At 48.7% G+C, this 19328-nt stretch overlaps 2 non-coding genes across 2 annotated transcripts; one reads left to right on the forward strand and one right to left on the reverse strand.

Moving 5' to 3' along the window:
• Positions 1 to 6163: 6163 nt before the first annotated feature.
• Positions 6164 to 6247, forward strand: Trnal-uaa (transfer RNA leucine (anticodon UAA)). Its single transcript has one exon. It is a non-coding gene; the product is annotated as a tRNA-Leu (tRNA).
• A 5109-nt stretch (positions 6248 to 11356) lies between these two features.
• On the reverse strand, positions 11357 to 11429 carry Trnaa-ggc (transfer RNA alanine (anticodon GGC)). Its single transcript has one exon. It is a non-coding gene; the product is annotated as a tRNA-Ala (tRNA).
• Between the last annotated feature and the right edge of the window lie 7899 nt (positions 11430 to 19328).

Below are 19328 nucleotides of genomic sequence, written 5' to 3' on the forward strand. Positions count from 1 at the left end.
AAGTCGATGTGGACCTGGTCGAAACGTGCATCTGGCGGAAGGAACCGCGATGGAGGCGAGATGGTGTGGCGGTAGATTTTGGACCGCTGGCAGGCCAGGCAGGCCCGCGCCCAGTCACGGACGTCGGCATTCATGCGAGGCCATATGTAGCGCTCTGCGACGATCTTTTGCGTGCCGCGCACGCCAGGGTGGGACAGCGAGTGGAGGGCGTTGAAAACATGCCGGCGGAAGGCCAGGGGAACGAAAGGGCGCGGGGTACCAGTAGAGGTGTCGCACCATAGACTTGCCGTCGAACCGGGGAGCGAGATCTCCCGAAAAGTGGTGGATGAGGCGGGGGAGGAACGAAGATTGGCGAGATCTTGATCAGCGTGTTGCGCCTGGGCGATGCCGTCCAAATCGACCGCGGGGGGCGGATGGAGAGCATTGACGTCCGGCCGCGAGAGTGCGTCGGCAGCGGCATTGTCTTCGCCTGCGACGTGTCGCACATCGGTCGTGAACTCCAAGAGGTAGCACATGTGGCGGGTTTCACGAGGCGAGTGGTTGAGGGAGGGCGATCGCAGGGCGAACATGAGAGGCTTGTGGTCGGTGTACAGCACAAACGGGCGGCCCTCGAGAAAATGGCGGTAGTGTCTGCATGCCAGGTAGGCGGCGAGGAGCTCACGCCCGAAGGTGCTGTAGCGTGTTTCTACTGGCGAGAGGCGCTGGGAAAAGAAACCGAGAGGTTTCCAGTTGCCATCCTGACGCTGTTGCAAGACCGCGCCGACAGCAGCAGTGGAGGCGTCGACGAACAACGCTGTCTTGGCGTCAGGACGAGGATGGTGGAGCAGCACAGCATCTGCCAGGGCCTGCTTGACTTCTGCGAACGCGCGTTCTGCTGCCGGTGTCCACTCCAGAGGGGCAGCACGGGCCTCTTTCGGATGGTCAGCGCCGAGAGCTGCGTAGAGAGGCTGGAGCAAGGCAGCACAGCGAGGCACAAAACGTCGGTAGAAAGTCACGAGGCCAAGGAATGAACGAAGTCCTTTGCGAGAAGTGGGGGCAGGAAAGTCTCGGATGGCCTGGACCTTGGATGCGAGTGGCCGGATGCCTTGCGGGGTGATGGTGTGTCCCAGGAAGGTAAGGGTGGTAACGCCAAACTCGCACTTCGCGGCATTGATGGAGACTCCGTAGTCCTCCAGGCGCGAGAACAGGGCGCGCAGGTGGGCGCGATGAGCCTCCGGAGATGGACTTGCGACGAGGATGTCATCCATGTATGCGAATGCGAAGTCCAGGCCGCGGAGCACTTCGTTGATGAATCGTTGGAATGTCTGCGCAGCATTACGCAGGCCAAAGGGCATACGCACGTATTCAAAGAGGCCAAAAGGGGTGGTTATAGCAGTCTTCGGGATGTCAGGGGGATGGACGGGAATTTGGTGATAGGCTTTGATGAGGTCTATCTTGGAGAAGATGGTCGCTCCGTCAAGATTCGCGGTGAAGTCCTGAATATGGGGAAGCGGGTATCTGTCCGGTACCGTGACGATGTTGAGTGCACGGTAGTCCCCACATGGGCGCCAGTCACCAGGTGTTGCTTTGGGCACCATGTGGAGAGCGGAAGACCACGGGCTGGAGGAAGGCCGAATGATCCCCAGTTCGAGCATGTGCTCGAATTCCCTCTTGGCAATGACGAGGCGCTCCGGAGCCAGCCGTCTGGGGCGAGCGAAGACAGGGGGGCCCCGTGTCACGATGTGGTGAGTGACGCTGTGGCGAGGTGGGCAAGAGGCGTGAGATTGGCGCAGGACAGCGGGGAACTCCGTGACAATGTCGGCGAAAGCAGTGGGCAACGGTAGCCGTATGGTGGGACTAATGGCGGCTATATGCGCTGGGGCTCCATAAACGTGCAAAGAAGTAGTATTGTCGACGAGGCGCTGGCGTCTAATATCCACAAGAAGGTCGAAATGGTGGAGGAAGTCGGCGCCAAGGATTGCGAAGGGGAGGTCGGCGATGGTAAAAACCCAACGAAATACTCTGCGCAGGCCGAGGTCGAGGGTGACGGAGCGTTGACCGTAAGTTGAGATGGTGGACTTGTTGACGGCCTGCAAAGCCAAGTCTGGTTGTCGGTGTCGTTTTTCTGCGGGGGTTGGTGGAACGACGCTCACGTCAGCCCCGGTGTCCACCAGGAAGCGACAGCCGGACACGCGGTCCGTGATCCGGAAGAGCCGGCTGTTGTCGCCCCCAGCCACGCCAGCCGTTAATGGTTGGGGGGAGCGTTTCCCGGCCACGAGCAAGGGGCCTGGCAGTTCCTTGCGGCATCGCCGAATTTTCGGTGATACCAGCAGAAGTGGTGCTGAGAGGGCGAAGGAGACCGTTGACGGGATGGCGAGCAGCGACGGCAAAACGGGCGGCGAGGGGAACGTGGTCGCTGCGGGGGAATGGCGTCCACCCGGTTCACAAGGGCCGCCACCGTAGTCTGGAGTTGCTGGAGCGACGTGCTGATGGCATTGATTGCAACGTCCACCGGTGGAGGGGAGGTGCGGGGGGCCAGGGCGGCAACGGTTTCTGGTGATGGAAGGCCAGCAAAATCCAGAATACGGTCCGCCATCTTCGCCAAGTCATCCAGGCGGGAATTTTCGCCGGCGGCCAGGATCATGCGGACATTGTGGGGCAAACGTTGTAGGAAGAGTTCGCGTAGTAGTGAGTCGTCCGTGGTAGGGTTGCCGGCGAGGTCGCGCATGCGGCGTAGGAGCTGGGTGGGCCGTCGATCGCCGAGCTCTTCCCTGTTCAGAAGCTGCTGCAATCGCCGCTCCTCCGAAGCAGATGTACGGCGAATTAACTCGTCCCGTAAGGTGTCGTAGGGCAACTCGGGGTGAGGGTGGATTATTAGGTCACGGACTTCCGCCGCAGCTTCGGGAGGAAGGTTTGCGATGGCATAGCCAAACCTTGAGGCTTGAGAAGTGACGCGGCGTCCGTCGAAGAGAACCTCCGCCTGCGCAAACCACAGCTGAGGGTCGGAGATGGAGAAAGGCGGCAGGCGGAGCGGTGCCACAGAAGCCTCAAGCGGTGGAAGTGGCGGTGGCCGGCTGGGAGGCGAACAGCTGGTGGAGTGCTGGTCGCCGTTCATGATGGTGGAACGTTGGATCACGTTTGGGTCACCAGTTGTAGAGCGAGAAATGAGGCGACCAGGCTCTACTGAGGTTGATGGGTTTAATGACGGTTAATGGCGATGAACCGAAAACGAAAGCTCGGGTCACGCGCAGTGCTGCGCGTAACCGATGGCGGTGCTGGTGATGATTATGACGCTGCTGCTACAACACTTAATCCTGCGAGAACGGTTGCGTATAGCTTAATCACAGGGACGCAATTTATGGGCACACGTGAGATTCTGGGTTCTATCGAATGTGCGTGGATGTTACCCCCAGGCAGCACAATGTACTGAAAGTCGAGTGCAATAGGGGTGGACGGGTAGGTGGAAGGCCTTGAACACACTCACGAAACTAAAGAACATTTATAAGACACATACCGTCCACCCCTATTCCACTCGACTTTCAGTACATTGTGCTGCTTGGGCCCTGTACACGTCCCGACAAAACTTTACAGAACACGCGAACGGTGTATTTTGTCCTCGGTACGACACCCTAGCGGGAAGCGGAAGCTGGCGAAATCAGGCCAGTCCACTGCCTGCCTCCGAGGGGTGGACAATTGCGCTCTTGACGACGCACAGCGGTAGTTTCGGTATGACTACTCTTGAATGTGCGCACGAAGTGAGTTGGATCTAACTGTTGTGCTCGCGAAGAACACGTGACTCAACGATTGTGAAGACTGGGAGCTCGCCGCTATCATCGTGATAAGAAGGATGAACCATGGTGGCAACACTTTATGGTGTATTCCTTTTATTGGAAAGCCGTGATATGTAGACAAGAGAAAGGAAGATATTTTGTAAACGATTGCTTTATTATGGAACCCAGCGGTGACCAGCTGATTCAGAATTGACGCTGACATTGATCATTGATTCATTGATAAACAATTGACGTTGAGTCACGTGTTGTTGGCGAGCGCAACAGTTAAGTCCAACTCACTTCGTGGGCACATACGAGAGTAATCATACCGAAACTACCGCAGTGTGTCGCTGAGAGCGCAGTCGTCCACCCATCTGAGGCAGTGAACTGGCCTGATTTCGGCAGCTTCCGCTTGCCGCTAGGGTGTCGTACCGAGGTGAAAATACACAGCTCGCGTGCTCCGTAAACTTTTGTCGGGACCTGTACAGTAAAGCGCCAAGTATGGTCTCCGGGCATCTCGATTTCACTCGGAACAAGATTTTGATTCCTCGTACGCTGATTTTCTTTTCTTCTGTGACGCGGGTAATGTCGGAGAACTAGGGTAAGCCTATACTGTAACCGTATCCGCATTCGCGTCAATTGCTAGGAATCTCATTGCACATTTGCTACTAACATCCCTCGCCAGCTGCCATCTCCAAAGCAATTTTCTCCAGACTCTCAACGAGGTGTCACGGTTTGTCGGGCTTAGCGTTTATCTTTGGTCGACGAGTCGCCCGTTCTACGACCCAGCAACAACCGTTTCTGTCGTTTACGAGGTTAGTAGAAGCAGGGAGATGAGCTATGCCATCAAGGCGTTAAGCGCAGCAGAGTTTGCTGTGGCAGGAGTAGGGAGGGGATCCTGCTTTGCCGACGGAGAAAACGGATGAAGTTATTACGGCGTTTGGCGTCGCAGCACTTGTAGCTCACTCATATCGCATTGAAAGATTAGATGGGGAAAATTGGGAAAAGATACGCCTACTACAGTACCAGTGCCGGTACAGTAAATACTGCGATATACAGCTGCCGTATTTAAACGGAGTATACAGTCAATGGTGCAGTCTTCAATTTCATTTGTTAAGGTTTGCCAGGGGGCTTTGTCGTAAATAATAATAAAAAAGGTAATAGCGCTGTGATGTTACACGCGAGGTTTGTCTGCCCAGTGTGGCGACATCATGCATGTGCCGCAGGGTAGGGCTGCGGGTAATTTCCACCACCTGGTGTTCTTTTTGACGTGTGCCGGAAATCTCCGACAAGCGGTGCTGGAAGCAATGTGCAGCTCCCCCACATTGCTACCGTCCTGGGCCGGGATCGAACCCGCGACCTAGAGCTCAGCAAGCCAGCACGTTACCGCTTCTGCGGCTACTCTGCATACGTCCTCTACTTTTAGCAGGAAACTACACCACCTTTGTCTTTCTTTTCGTGCGGCCAACATGATAAGTGAATTGAACGGGTGTAGTTTCCTTAGTTCAACCGTTCAGAATAAATTATTATTATTATTAGTGCTGTCGTAACAAATGATTTCACTTCACCTTATCTTTCAACGAGCCTCACCAAAAGAAAAAAAGCAAGCAAGACAAACAGCATAGTGGTTGATGCATTGATTAATTGCATTAACGACTAACGTACACATCAAGGCAATTTCATTAAGCCAATAAAAATGCAGTAACGCAGGAGGCTATCTTGATCACCGCTATAACTGCGCTCCGTCGTGTGCCTGGTATGTGAACTAACTTGCCAAATGTTACAAGGACACTGGACCGAGGAACATCTCTTGGCGCATCGCTAAGCACCTCGAATCCTTTACTCAGGAACCCAGATGCGGACTCTAACAGGGTTGTAAAAAATCCGTATATTTATAAAAGATGCTCTCCAGTGGGCTGTTTTGGATAAAACGCGGATATTTTTGGAGTTAATAAAGACAATCCTAGAAATGTGTGGAGTAAAAACAAATGTGTTTTGTTGTTCTTCTTGATTTCGGGTGACCTTTCATAGTTTCGGTTTATGGAACTGCCTGTCCCATTGAATGAGTTTCCATTGTTTTCCGAAAGGTGGGGTACCATTCACGCGTGGATGAATGGTGTAGACGTTACACGCATGGATTAGCTGTCGTACTTTGGTTACAGTATATCCAGGAAGCAGAAAAACGCCTCTCCCTGAATGAGCAGAAGTATAGAAGAAAACGGGAACAAGGTTATATCGGAAAAGTTTAAAAAGGTCAAGTTAAAAAGTTACAAAGTTAAAAGAAGGTAATGTTATTGCGTGTACCTGGCTTTTGTAAACAGCCAACACTACAATGAAATAAAGTGTGAGTTTTCACGAAGCATTACCAATAGACGCCATAGATGAAATGTAGGCTTTGAGAAAAAAAAAAAAGTGTCAGAATGGCCGAGTGGTCTAAGGCGCCAGATTTAAGCTCTGGTCCTCGAAAGAGGGCGTGGGTTCGAACCCCACTTCTGACAAACGAGTCTTTTTTTTTTTTTTTCAAAATCCTCCGTCCCATGGTCTATTTTATTCAGTTTAATGAGAGCTTTCGGCGCTGAGAGAGTACGCTACATTTATTAGATCTGTGGAAGAAATATAGCACAGAATAAGTTCGGTTATTGTCACTTTGGGTTTTCCCTGTGCATGGCTTACACGGGGCGGTCACGCTTTCTCAGAGCCAACGACAAAAGCAAATAAAAACAACGTTATTTAAATGATCATGAGTGGGGTGTTTCAAAAGACAATAATGGGCATGAATCTATTACAGTGATTCAAGACGTTACAGTGCATTTGATTGCATTCGTCTACATTAAAGGCTATATGACGATTGTAGCATCGAATACGCCCACGATTCCAGTAGCGTATAACACGCCAAGTCACTCGGACGAGTTCAGTGGTGTCAACATAAATATGAAAACTTTGGCATTCCAGTCTAGACGTGCGGTTTGTGTTGGTGGAGTTGGTATACTTTATAAAATTTGTGGAAACGCATGATATTCGCCGACGATTTATATTGTGCGTACTACGCGTTTGAGCGACGTCGACTTATAATATGAAATAAAATAAATATCACTTTTTGTCCCCAGTGGCCCCTATAAGCCCAGTACCCTCCGATATGTCTCGCACTGCGAACTTGCGCTACTGCTGATGCGAAGGTCTTGTGATGCCGGCAACGTTGCTTTGCACATTTTTCAAGTATACCAGCAGGACTTCATAGATTACGCTTCTTTTTTTTTATGCTTTACTTTCGACGGCTTTTCCAGTACGACAAGATGATCCTCTTCCGCGTTAATATTCTGTCCGACCACCCTGCATCGAGATGAATTACGTTTCACGGTGCCTGCTCAATCTATCACCGCCTGTGGTTTCACGGCAACAATTTCAAGTCGCCGAAGGCGGCTTGTGGTAAGACCTATAGAGTTTTGACATGGCTTCAGAAACTTTCTTGTTCTCTGTTTATTCCAGTAGATGATGTACTACGAAGAAAAAAAAATACGGTGAAGATCCATAAAAACTATTTTAATGAAACTCTCGATCGAGCGCGGTGTAGCAGTCGCTGTAGTTCCACTGCTCTTCTTCTTTTCTTTTCTTTTTCTTTTTTTTTCTTTCGTTGTAAGTGTGTGTGCATATGTGAAACTGGATTTTATTGCCACTTATTTATGGCGCTGATGAATATGTATCAGATATCAGCTGGAGCATTTTGAGACTACTACCCTCTCTACATCGAATGCGTAAAATGATATTAAAGGTGCATTAAAATGCAAAAGCAAGGTCACTTCAAATTACGTTGCACGCTACGTTATACCCCTGTCACACGGGCATTTCGATCCTTCTCGGATCCGATCTGCATCGAACTTCCCGAGCGCGCTCGAGTTTTGACGTTGCTACACGGCCACTTTCAATGCGCATTGAATGGTTGACCTGTGCAAATGAATAAACGGAATTCATTAATTTCGCGTTTCCTATATAACAACGATATTAGTGGTAATTTATCGTATACCGATGTAAGCATCATTTGTAGCTTCACGCGCATGTCCGTCTTAAGTTATGACAGTTCACCGGGGTCGAGGATGCAAATGGCGGCCGTCGAGCCGTCTTGAGATTGTCAATCCTGTTATGGGAACTGTCTTGAGTCAAGCAGGATCAAAGTTCGATCCTGCTTGGAAGCGGCCGTGTAGCACCATCCGATCTGCATTGAGTTCAAGCAGGTTCGGTCGAGCAGGATCGAAAATGCCCGTGTGACAGGGGTATTAGTCCCGTACTTTTTATCATAATTCAAAGCCTTGATTCCGTTTCGAAGCTACAATCAGAATGATACCGGTCTCTTTCTTGCTTTAGCGTTATAAGCAGTGAACGAAGCCTCAGCTCGTGCATCGGTGCTTTTAGTCGAAGATGCGCGTGCACGCGCGTGCCACGTGATAAAGCAGTCCCGGTTAAAAACATAGTGCGCGTTGCAAAGCGTACTAACGTGGCTGTCCGAAGGACGTAAAGATAAATGTTGTCAGTTGAACATTCGCCAGAACTGTTGTGGGCTATAATTCAGTTAATCGGTATTGAAAAAAATATACGGAACACTACGATCGGATCCGTTCCAAATCCAATTCCAATCCAATTCACCTGTCACGCGCACCGTCCACAACGGACGGAGGGCGTGACACGTGAGTTCTTCGTCCACACGGAACCATCTTTCTTCACGAGCCCAACGGTGCGAATGCAAAGCTCCCGCTTCGTTCGGTAACGCTTTTTACAGTGGGAAGCGGAAGAATCGTATACCGATATTTACGCCTTTCACGTTTCGGCAGTTGACATATTATAGGCACTGCGAGAAAAAGCTTCGCCAACAAGCATCACGGCCTACAGCATGTTTTCATGTGAACAAACATGGCGGTCGCCGCCAGAACTGCCTGGGCATGCGCGTACTCGCACCATACCCAGACATGGTCCATTTCTACTTAAATAACCCCCAAGGTAACTCAACGTCTTCGTTATTTTGTTCTTACTTTTCAGAGTTTAAACCCGTATTGGAACTTCTGTCTTGGATAACGAGATGCACATTTCTTTCGTTTCTTTTTTCTTTCTTTTTTTTCACGGCTTCACAAGAGGAATAGCAGAAGGCACCAATACAATCGTAACTGGCATTATTTATCTCTCAAGCGCTTTGGAAGTGGTTTCAAACGCTAGAGTCACTAAATAAGCTTCTTTAGAGACTCTATCAAACACAAGATCGCAGGCGCCTTATAGTCGTGTTCGAGCTATAAACGGCGTTACCGCTGCCTCTTTTTCTCCTGGTATTTAAAAAGCAGAACCCAACATGTGCCCTGAAACGTTGTATGTAGAGCTTATTCGGGTGACATGTGCTTTTGAAAATAGGTTATTCTAATATCAAATGTAATAACAATGAATTATGAAGTTGCACTTCAGTGCCGGACTGGATAGTTGTCCCCAAGTTCCTTGCCGCATACTACGGAGCATCGTAGTTTCACTCTAATGGTGATGTTTTTATTTTATTTTTCTTTCTAACTTACGACACCTAGAATAATAACGGTGAGTTCACTGTGGTGCGAGAAGGTGTGCCAGCCTATATTTGAGGATATTTATCTAATGGTACCTCGAGGGCATAAATAAATAAATTTGTGCCGCAGGCTGTGACTGCGGATAGTTTCGACCGCTTGGCGACATAACCGACACACGGTGATGTGAGCAACGCTTGCCTCATTCCCGTTTCTGCCTACCTCGCACAGTAAACCATTTTAGAGCTTTATTTGCTAAAAAAAGGTGCATTCTTATAAAAAAACACCCTTTTCTATCCTGCAAAGGGTGCAAGAACAGCATTACTAAAGCTGTAATATCGACATACACCACGTTTTATCCAATGTCGACCATTAAGGGTGTAAAGCGTGGTGTTCAAACAGGTGTTTACATCCAATACACCTTTCTTACGCCCCATTTGAATTGGGAATATGGCGTTAAAATTGTGTTTTAATTCGTGAGAGAAAAATTATGCGGGTTTCACAGCTCCGCTCAGCAAGTAATCACATTATAGACGATAACCTGAGTTAAAAACACAGTATTTGACAGGGAAGGATGTTAGAGATTTCGCTGATATCTTTGACTCGTTGCAAGCGGGGGTGTTAACTGCAAAAAATGCATTCCCGTCACCGTTACAAACGTTTCCCGCCCCACCACATGTAACGAACGTGCCCCAACAAATTGTATTTCAGTATATGATCCATCCGACACGCCAATATAGACTACTGAGGGTGCACGAGGTCTCTTCAAACCTCGGCACTCACTCGGTCCCACAGTGTTACCAAGCTAACGAGGCGTGCCTGCGACGCATTGTGCTCCGGTTTAGGTTCTACGACGGAAGCACGGCTAGAAGTCTACCGTGTTCAGGGTGTTGCTTGCCATAGAAGCAAGAACGTCGAACTATATGTCTCGGCCACTGGTCTCGGCGTGCTGCAGCGGAAGCTTGTATTACACTAGCTATTTCAGAGGGAATATTCGTCAGAAAACAGTTCCATCATAAAAGGTGTTTTCTATAGAATACTCCTCTTTTAAGGGTGTTTTTGTTTTTAAACGCCCATTAAAAGAGTGTTTTATCAGGAATACACTTACCTAAAGGGTGTTTTAGAAAACACCAATCATTTGAGTGTAAAGACAACACCAAAAGGTGTGCGCCATGGGACAAGCCATTTACACAAAAAAAGTGTAAAGAAAGTTTACTGTGCGGCCGGGATCGAACCTGTGATCTTGAGCTGCCAAAGCAGACATCATTTTGTCCTGTCAAGAGAGGTTTCCAATAGACGAGTTCAAAAAATCCCAGAGTGCTTAGTGTCGCTTTGAACTGTGGGAGTTTACTAATACGAAAGGAACGGGTGACCTCCAAACTGTTCCGATTTCTCCCGTTCCGATCCATTGTCCACAACGTGTCAAGGTCAGCGAAAGCGAAATGTAGGCTGCGTCTACTAAGGCAGCGCCGCTGCCAGCGCTGTCAGCGGATGGCAAGTTTCCGTCTACTAGGGCAGCGCGCTCGTTACGTAGACGACCTGCTGTCGCAGCGCCGCTGCTCCCGCTGGCCAGCGCAGGCAGCAGGTCGGGAGCCGCTGAGCGCGCTGCTGCTGGCTGTGTGACGTCACGATAGCAGACGACATCGCCCGCTGCGTAGTTTGAACATGGCGTCCACATCGACTGCTGGGCTCATCACTGTCACAGTGGCTACCCGACGCCAACATGCAGCCTATACGGGTCGTGGATACATGAACTAACCTCAAACGATGTTGGTGACGTTCTAAAATCGGTCTGGAAGCGGTAGGGTTTGAACCGAGATACGCTTTCGGCGAGACTAACCTGAAGGCGGCTCTCGTGCATGGCCTCGGATTCTTTGTCTGTTTGCTTTTTTTGTAGTAAGGACGGAAAGCGCGCCAGTTATACACAGCTCTTCATCTGTCTCGGAGGCTTCGGAAATAAGAACATCCAGTAATCGACTGCGCGGTACCATCGGGGATCTCGTCGTCTGCTCGTTCGCCGCCATTTTCAGCAAAACCAGCGAGCTTCGATGAAAGATGAAAGTCACTGAAAAGGTTAGCCAGCTGTAGGGATCGAACCCACATCTTCTGGATTGCCGGTCCAGAGCTCTACCAATTGAGCTAAGCTAACACGCCTCTCCAGCGACTTTCGGGGTGCGTCATCTGAAGGGACTACAAACCAGCCACTCACTCTCACTCACCCTCCTTTCACTCTTACATTTTTGCTCACTCATACACACAATCATACGACGGAAATCGACGCAAGCGGCACCTGTTGAACAAGAGATAAACTGATGTTCTGAGGCTGGAACAACATAGAAGGGACAGATACAAACAAGCCTCAAATTGCCTAAGAAATCAACGATGAAAGATGAAAGTCACTGAAAAGGTTAGCCAGCTGTAGGGATGGAACCCACATCTTCTGGATCCAGAAGATGTGGGTTAGATCCCTACAGCTGGCTAACCTTTTCAGTGACTTTCATCTTTCATCGTCGATTTCTTAGGCAATTTGAGGCCTTGTTTGTATCTGTCCCTTCTATGTTGTTCCAGCCTCAGAACATCAGTTTATCTCTTGTTCAGCGAGCTTGTCTACTAAACCAGCGCCTGCTGTCGCTAGCGCTGCCCCCTACCGGTGCTGTCGGCGCTTTTTTAGTAGACGCAGCCGTGGAGGATTATTCTTCGTTCCCCTGCTCAGCAAGCCCCCAGGATGCAATGCGTGCGCAAAGCGCACTCGGATTTTCTCAGCTCGCCAATTATAAAACAATAGCATACGTTGAGAGGCTTTGACGGCGTTCAAAGACTCTATCCTAAAAACACAGCGTTTACGTCCGCGGGGCCTTTGGATTACATGTAACTGCATGCGGATTTTAATCGCGTCTCAAAACTAATTTCGTCTGCTCAGAATGCCTGTGGGCGTTCGTCCTGTTCGTTGTACCGGCGCAACTCCCTAAATGAAACTCCAACAATAATTTTCTTCATATTCTTTCCTGCTCACCACAGCCACGCCAGAACATGCCACGCCAGAACATGCCACGCTTGCAGTTTTTTGTGCACTCTATAGAGTCAATTAGGCTTAAAGTCTAATTGTCGCTAAAGTAGACATGTGCACTCCGTGCAATCTAATCCAAACCGCCTCGCAGGACCGCTACCCTGGCTGGTTTGGCACCAACTTTTTATGGCTGTGTTTATGTCGCCTTTGAGATAACACTCGCGTTCGGCTTTCTTGTGATTGCAGTTCGTGGTTTGGTTCAGACGAAATGACAGTCACGGACGAAGTTGTACGTTTTAAGGTACAAATCGTATTCCGTATGATTTGCACCGCTGGCGGACGTCAATATATCTTCCTGCAGATCACTTTGGTAAGGAGTAATGTCTCCGTCTAATGATGTATCGTAATATATACAGTCTTGCGCCTCTACCAACTCATGCTACTTTTTATATTCGTTGTTAGCGCTGCGAAGCAACTCTGGCCATATGAGCGACATCCCCAACAATACCGAATATCGTCTGGACGTACGAATAACGTCCTAACTGATAGATATCATTCAGATATCCATCGGACGCACGAATTCGTTGCGACGTTATTCGTACGTCCAGAGGATGTTCGGTGTTGTTGGGGATATGAACAAGTGGAGAGAGGACAGCTGGAAGGAGAGGGGAACAGGGGGTATTGGTGTGCGTCCGGGGTCGACTTCAGGGAGGACAGTGATGAAAGTCGCCTGGAAGGTCTACCGGAGAACCCAGGAAGAACCTCATATAGTACAGCCGGTGGTATGATTGGAACCCACCACCTTCTTAGCCTTCAGCATGACCTTCGCTACCACCAACGAGCGAACCATGTTTGGCCATGCCGTTCGTTACTCGCGTTGTTGTCAGCGCGTTGTTGTTGTTGGTGGTCCTGATATGGATTAGTTGTTAGAGCTTGGGACGCACTACGGCGAGCGATGATCCCTCCACCACCAGGTGTACGATACGAATTACTTGCTCCCTACAACTTGAGGCATCTTGGTTCATGTCACGACAAATCTGATGACTCACAGTGCGAAGACCTGGAAAAAAGTGGCCATCAGGAATTGCATCTGCACGTGCTGTTGTTTTTTTTGATACAGTGTTCTTCCAGAATGCCGTTACTGCGGTGATAAATCTCTAAAAATCGCTCAATTTTCAACCATTGTTGTTGCTTTTAAGTGTTAAGTTAAGCTAAGTGTTAAGTTGTAAGTATTGCCACTAATCATCTTCGAGAAACTTCCAGGGCAGGCACGAAACGGTACATCTCACCCCGGCGCATGCTGAAGAAGAAGCAAGAAGCTTCCAGACACATCGCCTGCTCTCTGGCAGACGCACGTGCTGTTTCTAGACTTTTCGGCGCGGCGCTTAAATGCTTGTGCGCTCCAGGCTACAGCATTAATTCCTTTGGACTCAGTTGTGTTCTGAGCTGCTATCACTCTTGTGCTTTTGCTACCAAGTAGTTTAATAAACCGTTTGCTGTTTATTCGACGACTCGCCGGCCCATTTCGCTTCGTGACATTTCTGGTTGAGGTGCGGAGCATCGATCCCCGTACCTCTCGCAGTCGACGTGGGGAACGCAACGAAGTGGGATGAGCCTGACATCGGCAGTGCTGGTGGACACGTCGTAACACCGACTGGTCCATGCACGGCAGTCATACAAGTGCGTGACATCCAGTACGTCGTCAGCTTCGCCGTCTTGCCGAACTGCCCACAGGATGTAATACTCGGATTGGACTTTCTAGTCGAAAACGAGGCCGTCATCGACTTCACAAATGGAATTATCTCTTTTAAAACGCCGGAAACTGCAGAAAACAAGTGGTGGGCACGAATAACCCCGGAGAAGCGCGCAAACACGGACGTAACCGCCGTGACGAGTCAGCATGTCAACCTGCCTCCCTTGTCGTCAGTCCTTGTGACCGCTACGTGCGACAGAGCACCAAGTGGCTGTTTGTTGGCTGAAGGCAACACGCAACTTCTCCTCGAACAAGGAATTGGGATAGCAAGAGGAATTGTGCCCGTAAGAAAAGGAATATTCCAACTCGTGGTCACAAATTTTCGCCTTCAGCGCACAAGCATTTTAGCGTGTCGCGCCGAAAAGTCTAGAAACAGCACGTGCGTTTGCCAGAGAGCAGGCGATGTGTCTGGAAGCTTCTTGCTTCTTCTTCAGCATGCGCCGGGATGAGATATACCGTTTTGTGCCTGTCCTGGAAGTTTCTCGAAGATGATTCGTGGCAGTATTAAGTGTTTAAGTGCTAAGTTACGTTTTGGTGCTAACTCTTTTCGAGATACTGTGGTGTCCCGTTCTGCTGTTTTCACACGTGGCTTCAGGCTACGATGGAAACAAAGGCCGCAAATTAGCAAAATGGCGAGTTGGAAATATACGAAAAATAGTTTGCGTCACAAAAATTTGCTTCTTCGCTCCCACCTTACGTGTAAATCCGATTATTATTATTATTATTCATTCACCAGCTCCCGTGGCATAGTGGTTAGTTGTTCTTGAACAGTTGATCAAAAATTTTTGAAACACGAAAAAATGTGGAAATAAGTACAAGGAAGTCGCTTTTAAGAAAGAAAAAATAATGGCGGAAATAGGATAGCTTTCCACGCCGAGGTTGGGAGGTGTTGCGGATACAAATCTCCGATCCTGCTGCGCGGGCTTAGGTTTTTCAATTCAATTCAATTGAATTCAATTCAGTTTTATTTGGCAACATGGTTTCTCCTTGGTTTTTTCGGAAGACGTTCCAGACGAATGTCGGCACAGTTCCCACTGAAGTCGACCCAGGACGCATACTAACCCCCTATCCCCCCACTCCTTCTTGCTGTCCTCTCTCCATCTGTCCACCTCTGTACGCCGCTCATAGTCACGGTTGCTTCGCGGCGCTAACGCGCAATTGAAAAGAAAAAAAAAACATAATAGAACGCGAGGTTAGCCGGCGAGGTTAGCCTGCGGCTAACAATATCGAAAATCTATTACACGTGACTTTGCTGCCATTTACTGCCCTGTAACCATTCAACACCTTGGTCCCAAAGCTTTCGTGCCCTTGAGACGTTTCACACCTACACAGAATTTGCTTGGGGGGGGGGGGATATGTCTATTAAAGATAAAGGAGAGGGGGGAATTTGCTTGCTATCCCAACAATGAAGCTGCCAGCGCTATTCGACGTGTGCAAGTGCAGGCATTACATCCACGCTCGCAGGAAGATGCCGGGGGTGGAACGCTTGTTTTTTATATCTTATCGTCAATGTTATCTTTCATCGTCAGTGTTGCCCGCGGCTGGGCGCACGTATTTATGCATGACGCTGACATAACCTATCGCCACACGTCTTAAGTCAACGCCGACGTCATAGCCCGAGGGCGTTGACGTTGGGACAGTCCATATTGATGCATTATCTGTCGCAGGGCCTTTTTATGGCCGTTTCTATCTAGCGTGATGTGTATTTGCGTACGTACTGATATCAAACAATAGCAAGGACGACAGATGGTTCTCGCTTATGGTGTGACTATTATTCACATATTATGTATCACAGTTTTGTCTCGCTAAATGACATATGGGCAAATAAACCTCGCCGTTTTCAGGACCTCCTCCTTGCATTGTGGCGACGATTCACCGCACTTCCGACGTCTCGACCACCAGTCGTTAGCTTGCACTTTACAATTTTACGGCACAACTTTTATTATTCCCGATATTGCCTGAATATGACGTACACAGAGTGCGCTCTAAAGAGTGACGTAACGGTTGAGGACAAGGAGTTTGCCTCCTGAAAATACGAGACACATTTTGTTCGTGAGGGGAGTTTTCTAAAATAAAGAGCACAACTGATGACAGTAGCTATTCTACAATGTTAGAAGGGAAGCATTTTTGATTGCAGAAACGGGGGAGGGTTGCGTAAGCAATGCATCTATTGGTCTGTCAGACAAAGAGAGGGAATTCTTTTAAGCGTGTCTCATGTGAGCAGTAAAGTTGTTGTTATAGCGCACTATTTGTGTGCGTCTTCGTCTCTTCGTCTGGTTTTTGTGCGTTTAATTTCATGATAGACGGGATAGTTTTACGCAGGTTATCTCGAAGCACAACAGGATGACCTATTGTGTGTGAATATATAATATATCACCCATTTCAGATTCGTGTCACTATAGCAGACATTAGGTGCGTTTGCGGTGAATCACAGTTGATTCCGAACAGAATCACAGTCATGATTTATTTTATAGTCAGGCCATAGTCATGATTTATTTGTTGTTGTTGTTAGGTGCCTTTGCGGCACAGAAATGTCGAGATGCCCAGTGTGAATATGATTTTCTAAGTTCTCTGCAGGACCTATTGAGAATCTATCTGTCGTGTCTAGTGCCAATCTTGTGCACAGTAAATTGTTATGGGAAAGTTTATTAGGAACGTAATACACAAGCTGTACTCAACACAAACGAATTCGACGGCAACACTAAAGGACTGTATACGGCATAAATAGATAGAAGCTGCATAGGGTTTTTAACTGGTAAACTCTAGACACTTTCTGTACAGGATTCAGGAACTTGAATGTATAGACTTTCTATACGGTCAGTCTGCGGTACTTGGCACGGAAATTCCTATTTAGACATGCGGCACTTGTTTTTCGCTGCACATTTGATGAACAACAAATACAGATGATGTGCGCATTAATGAACATGGCTACAAATGTTAATCACATTATTGTGACTTATCACTTCATACAACTGGAACATTTACTGTTTACTTTAAGCACCTTGACACACTGCTGCTTCTACACTGTCAGGAAAAGGTATACAAAAGGTATAAAAAAGGTAAACCAGGGCTGAAGTACCATTTTTGTACTTATTTTCACTATCGATTCCCCTTCTAAACCACGTGCAAAGCACATATCGTGGTAGCTGATGGTATAATACAGTGCTGCATACTTGTGCAACGTGCAGCACCACGTTAATTTGTTGTGGAAATTTTTCCTATTTTAGTTCAGGGGTAATTTACGTAATAATTTAATTTACTAACTTAAAATGTATTCCTGTTTCACGTATTAAATTTATATGCCAATCTCAAATTGGTACGGCACCTATCGTTCGAAATCTGGAGGGGATGGCCTTATGACTGTTTTCGCTTCGACCCCCCCTTCCCCCCATGTCTCCAGGGTGGTCTGGGGGACTCCCGGGGCTCTGAAAATTTTCCGGCGTTCCTACCACACGTGTGGACATCGTTAGGGTGCGTACCCTTGTGATTTCGCCCCATTGGGACCCTGTGGTCGCTTCGTCGCGTGTGGGGCCTCTCACATGTAGACATCCCTCCCTAGGATGCGTGCTGTGCCGATTTAGCCCCGTTGGGACTCTGTCGTTCCTGCGTCGCGTCTGGGGCTTCGAAAACTACCTGGCGTTCGAAATTTGCCGTTTCCGCGTGCCTACAGCACGTGGGGTCATCGCTAGGGTGCGTACTCTGCCGTTCTCACCCCCTTGGCATGTTGTCGATTTTATCACTTGGGAATTGCATATACCTGCTTTCACAAAGCCAGCACGTACTGTGGTGAGCTTTATGGAGGGGGACACGTGTCAGTTAACCTCCTCTGCCACTTGTGGCGGCGCTCTGTAGCGATGCATGAAAGGAAAAGGCGAGATCGAGTTGTGCTGTTCTGTCTGGTGCCGGCACCCCCGCCCTATCAGTCTGTGATACCAGGTCGTACCCCCGTGTCTCGCCATTATCAGTTGTCAACGGAGTGTGGCAGGTGTGACGGCGACAGAAGATACGGCAGCGCCCTTTCCAGTTCCACGCAGAATGAGCCACAAAGCGTCGCCCCAAGTAACGCACGAGGCTGCCTGACGAAAGACACTGAAAAGGTTAGCCAGTTGTAGTAGGACTCGAACTCACACATTCTGAATTACCGGTCCAGGGCTCTATGTGTCCCAGCCTCAGAACATCAATTGTCTCATGAGGCTATCTGCCCCGCGCTCCCGTGTTCCCTTTCATAATGTTCACGATAGTACGCCACTGTCAAAAATAATACTGCCCTCGCCCTAAAAACGAAGAGCACGTATACTAAGAGCAGCACGGTAGTCCCACGAAACTACCGGCGCCAAACATTGTCGCCACTTGTATTGTTGACTGATTTGATGAGTCACAGAATTGGGAAGGGATGGGACAAGCTTGCTGTGTATTGGCATCGAAGCGGAAGCCCAGAATGCTTGTATTGTTGACTGGATGAGATGAGTCACAGAAGATTGTGTACTCATCTTCCTAAACTTTCCTAATCATTTACCCCGCTGTACTCATGTTCCCAAACATTCCTTACCATTTAGCCCGCTTGTTATCCGTATCTTCGTATTGGCAACTGTACGATGGGACAAACGAAAGCTTGCACAGATCACAATCCAAAATAGTACTGCTCTCGCCCTAAAGCAGGATCAACTAGTGCTAGGCAGGCAGACCCACGGAACTGCATGCCAATGCCAAATATCCTATCCGTATCTTGCCTATTGGCTGTTTCCGTCCTTGAGTCAACAACCGAGGCAAGTTCTAAAACGCTGCCACAAAGCTTGCCCATTGGGTATTGCCATCAAGCAAGAGAACTACCTATGGTGCCCATTGTCATCAAGCAAGATCTAAGAAAAGACCTTCCTGGAACGGCGGTCGGGGCAGTACTGCCCCGACGACCTTTTTATCGGCCGCACATTCAAAGACACGGCCTAGCCTGGGGCAGACTGCGTTATCAAAGCCCCCTCCCCCCCCCCCCCCGGTATATGAGGGACCAGCTCCCATTTGCCCCCCTCCACCGCTTACGTGGATTTGTAGGGAGACCAGAGTGTGTAGTGTCATCAAGCAATTGAACTACCTATGGAGGCAGCCTGTTTTACAAAAACTCTATCTTACATACCAGGTAACAACCCTCCAGAGGGAGATTGCTTTTTATACGTGCCATACCCAGAGCATACTGTTCAGAAAATTTTATTTAACATTTATTGTATTTACATCACCTAAAGGTGGCACTCTTTAACACGTAAAACCCAAACCTCCAAGACAAAACAACAACA

This window comes from Ornithodoros turicata, chromosome 4, assembly GCF_037126465.1.
Source record: "Ornithodoros turicata isolate Travis chromosome 4, ASM3712646v1, whole genome shotgun sequence".
Lineage (NCBI taxonomy): Eukaryota > Metazoa > Arthropoda > Arachnida > Ixodida > Argasidae > Ornithodoros > Ornithodoros turicata.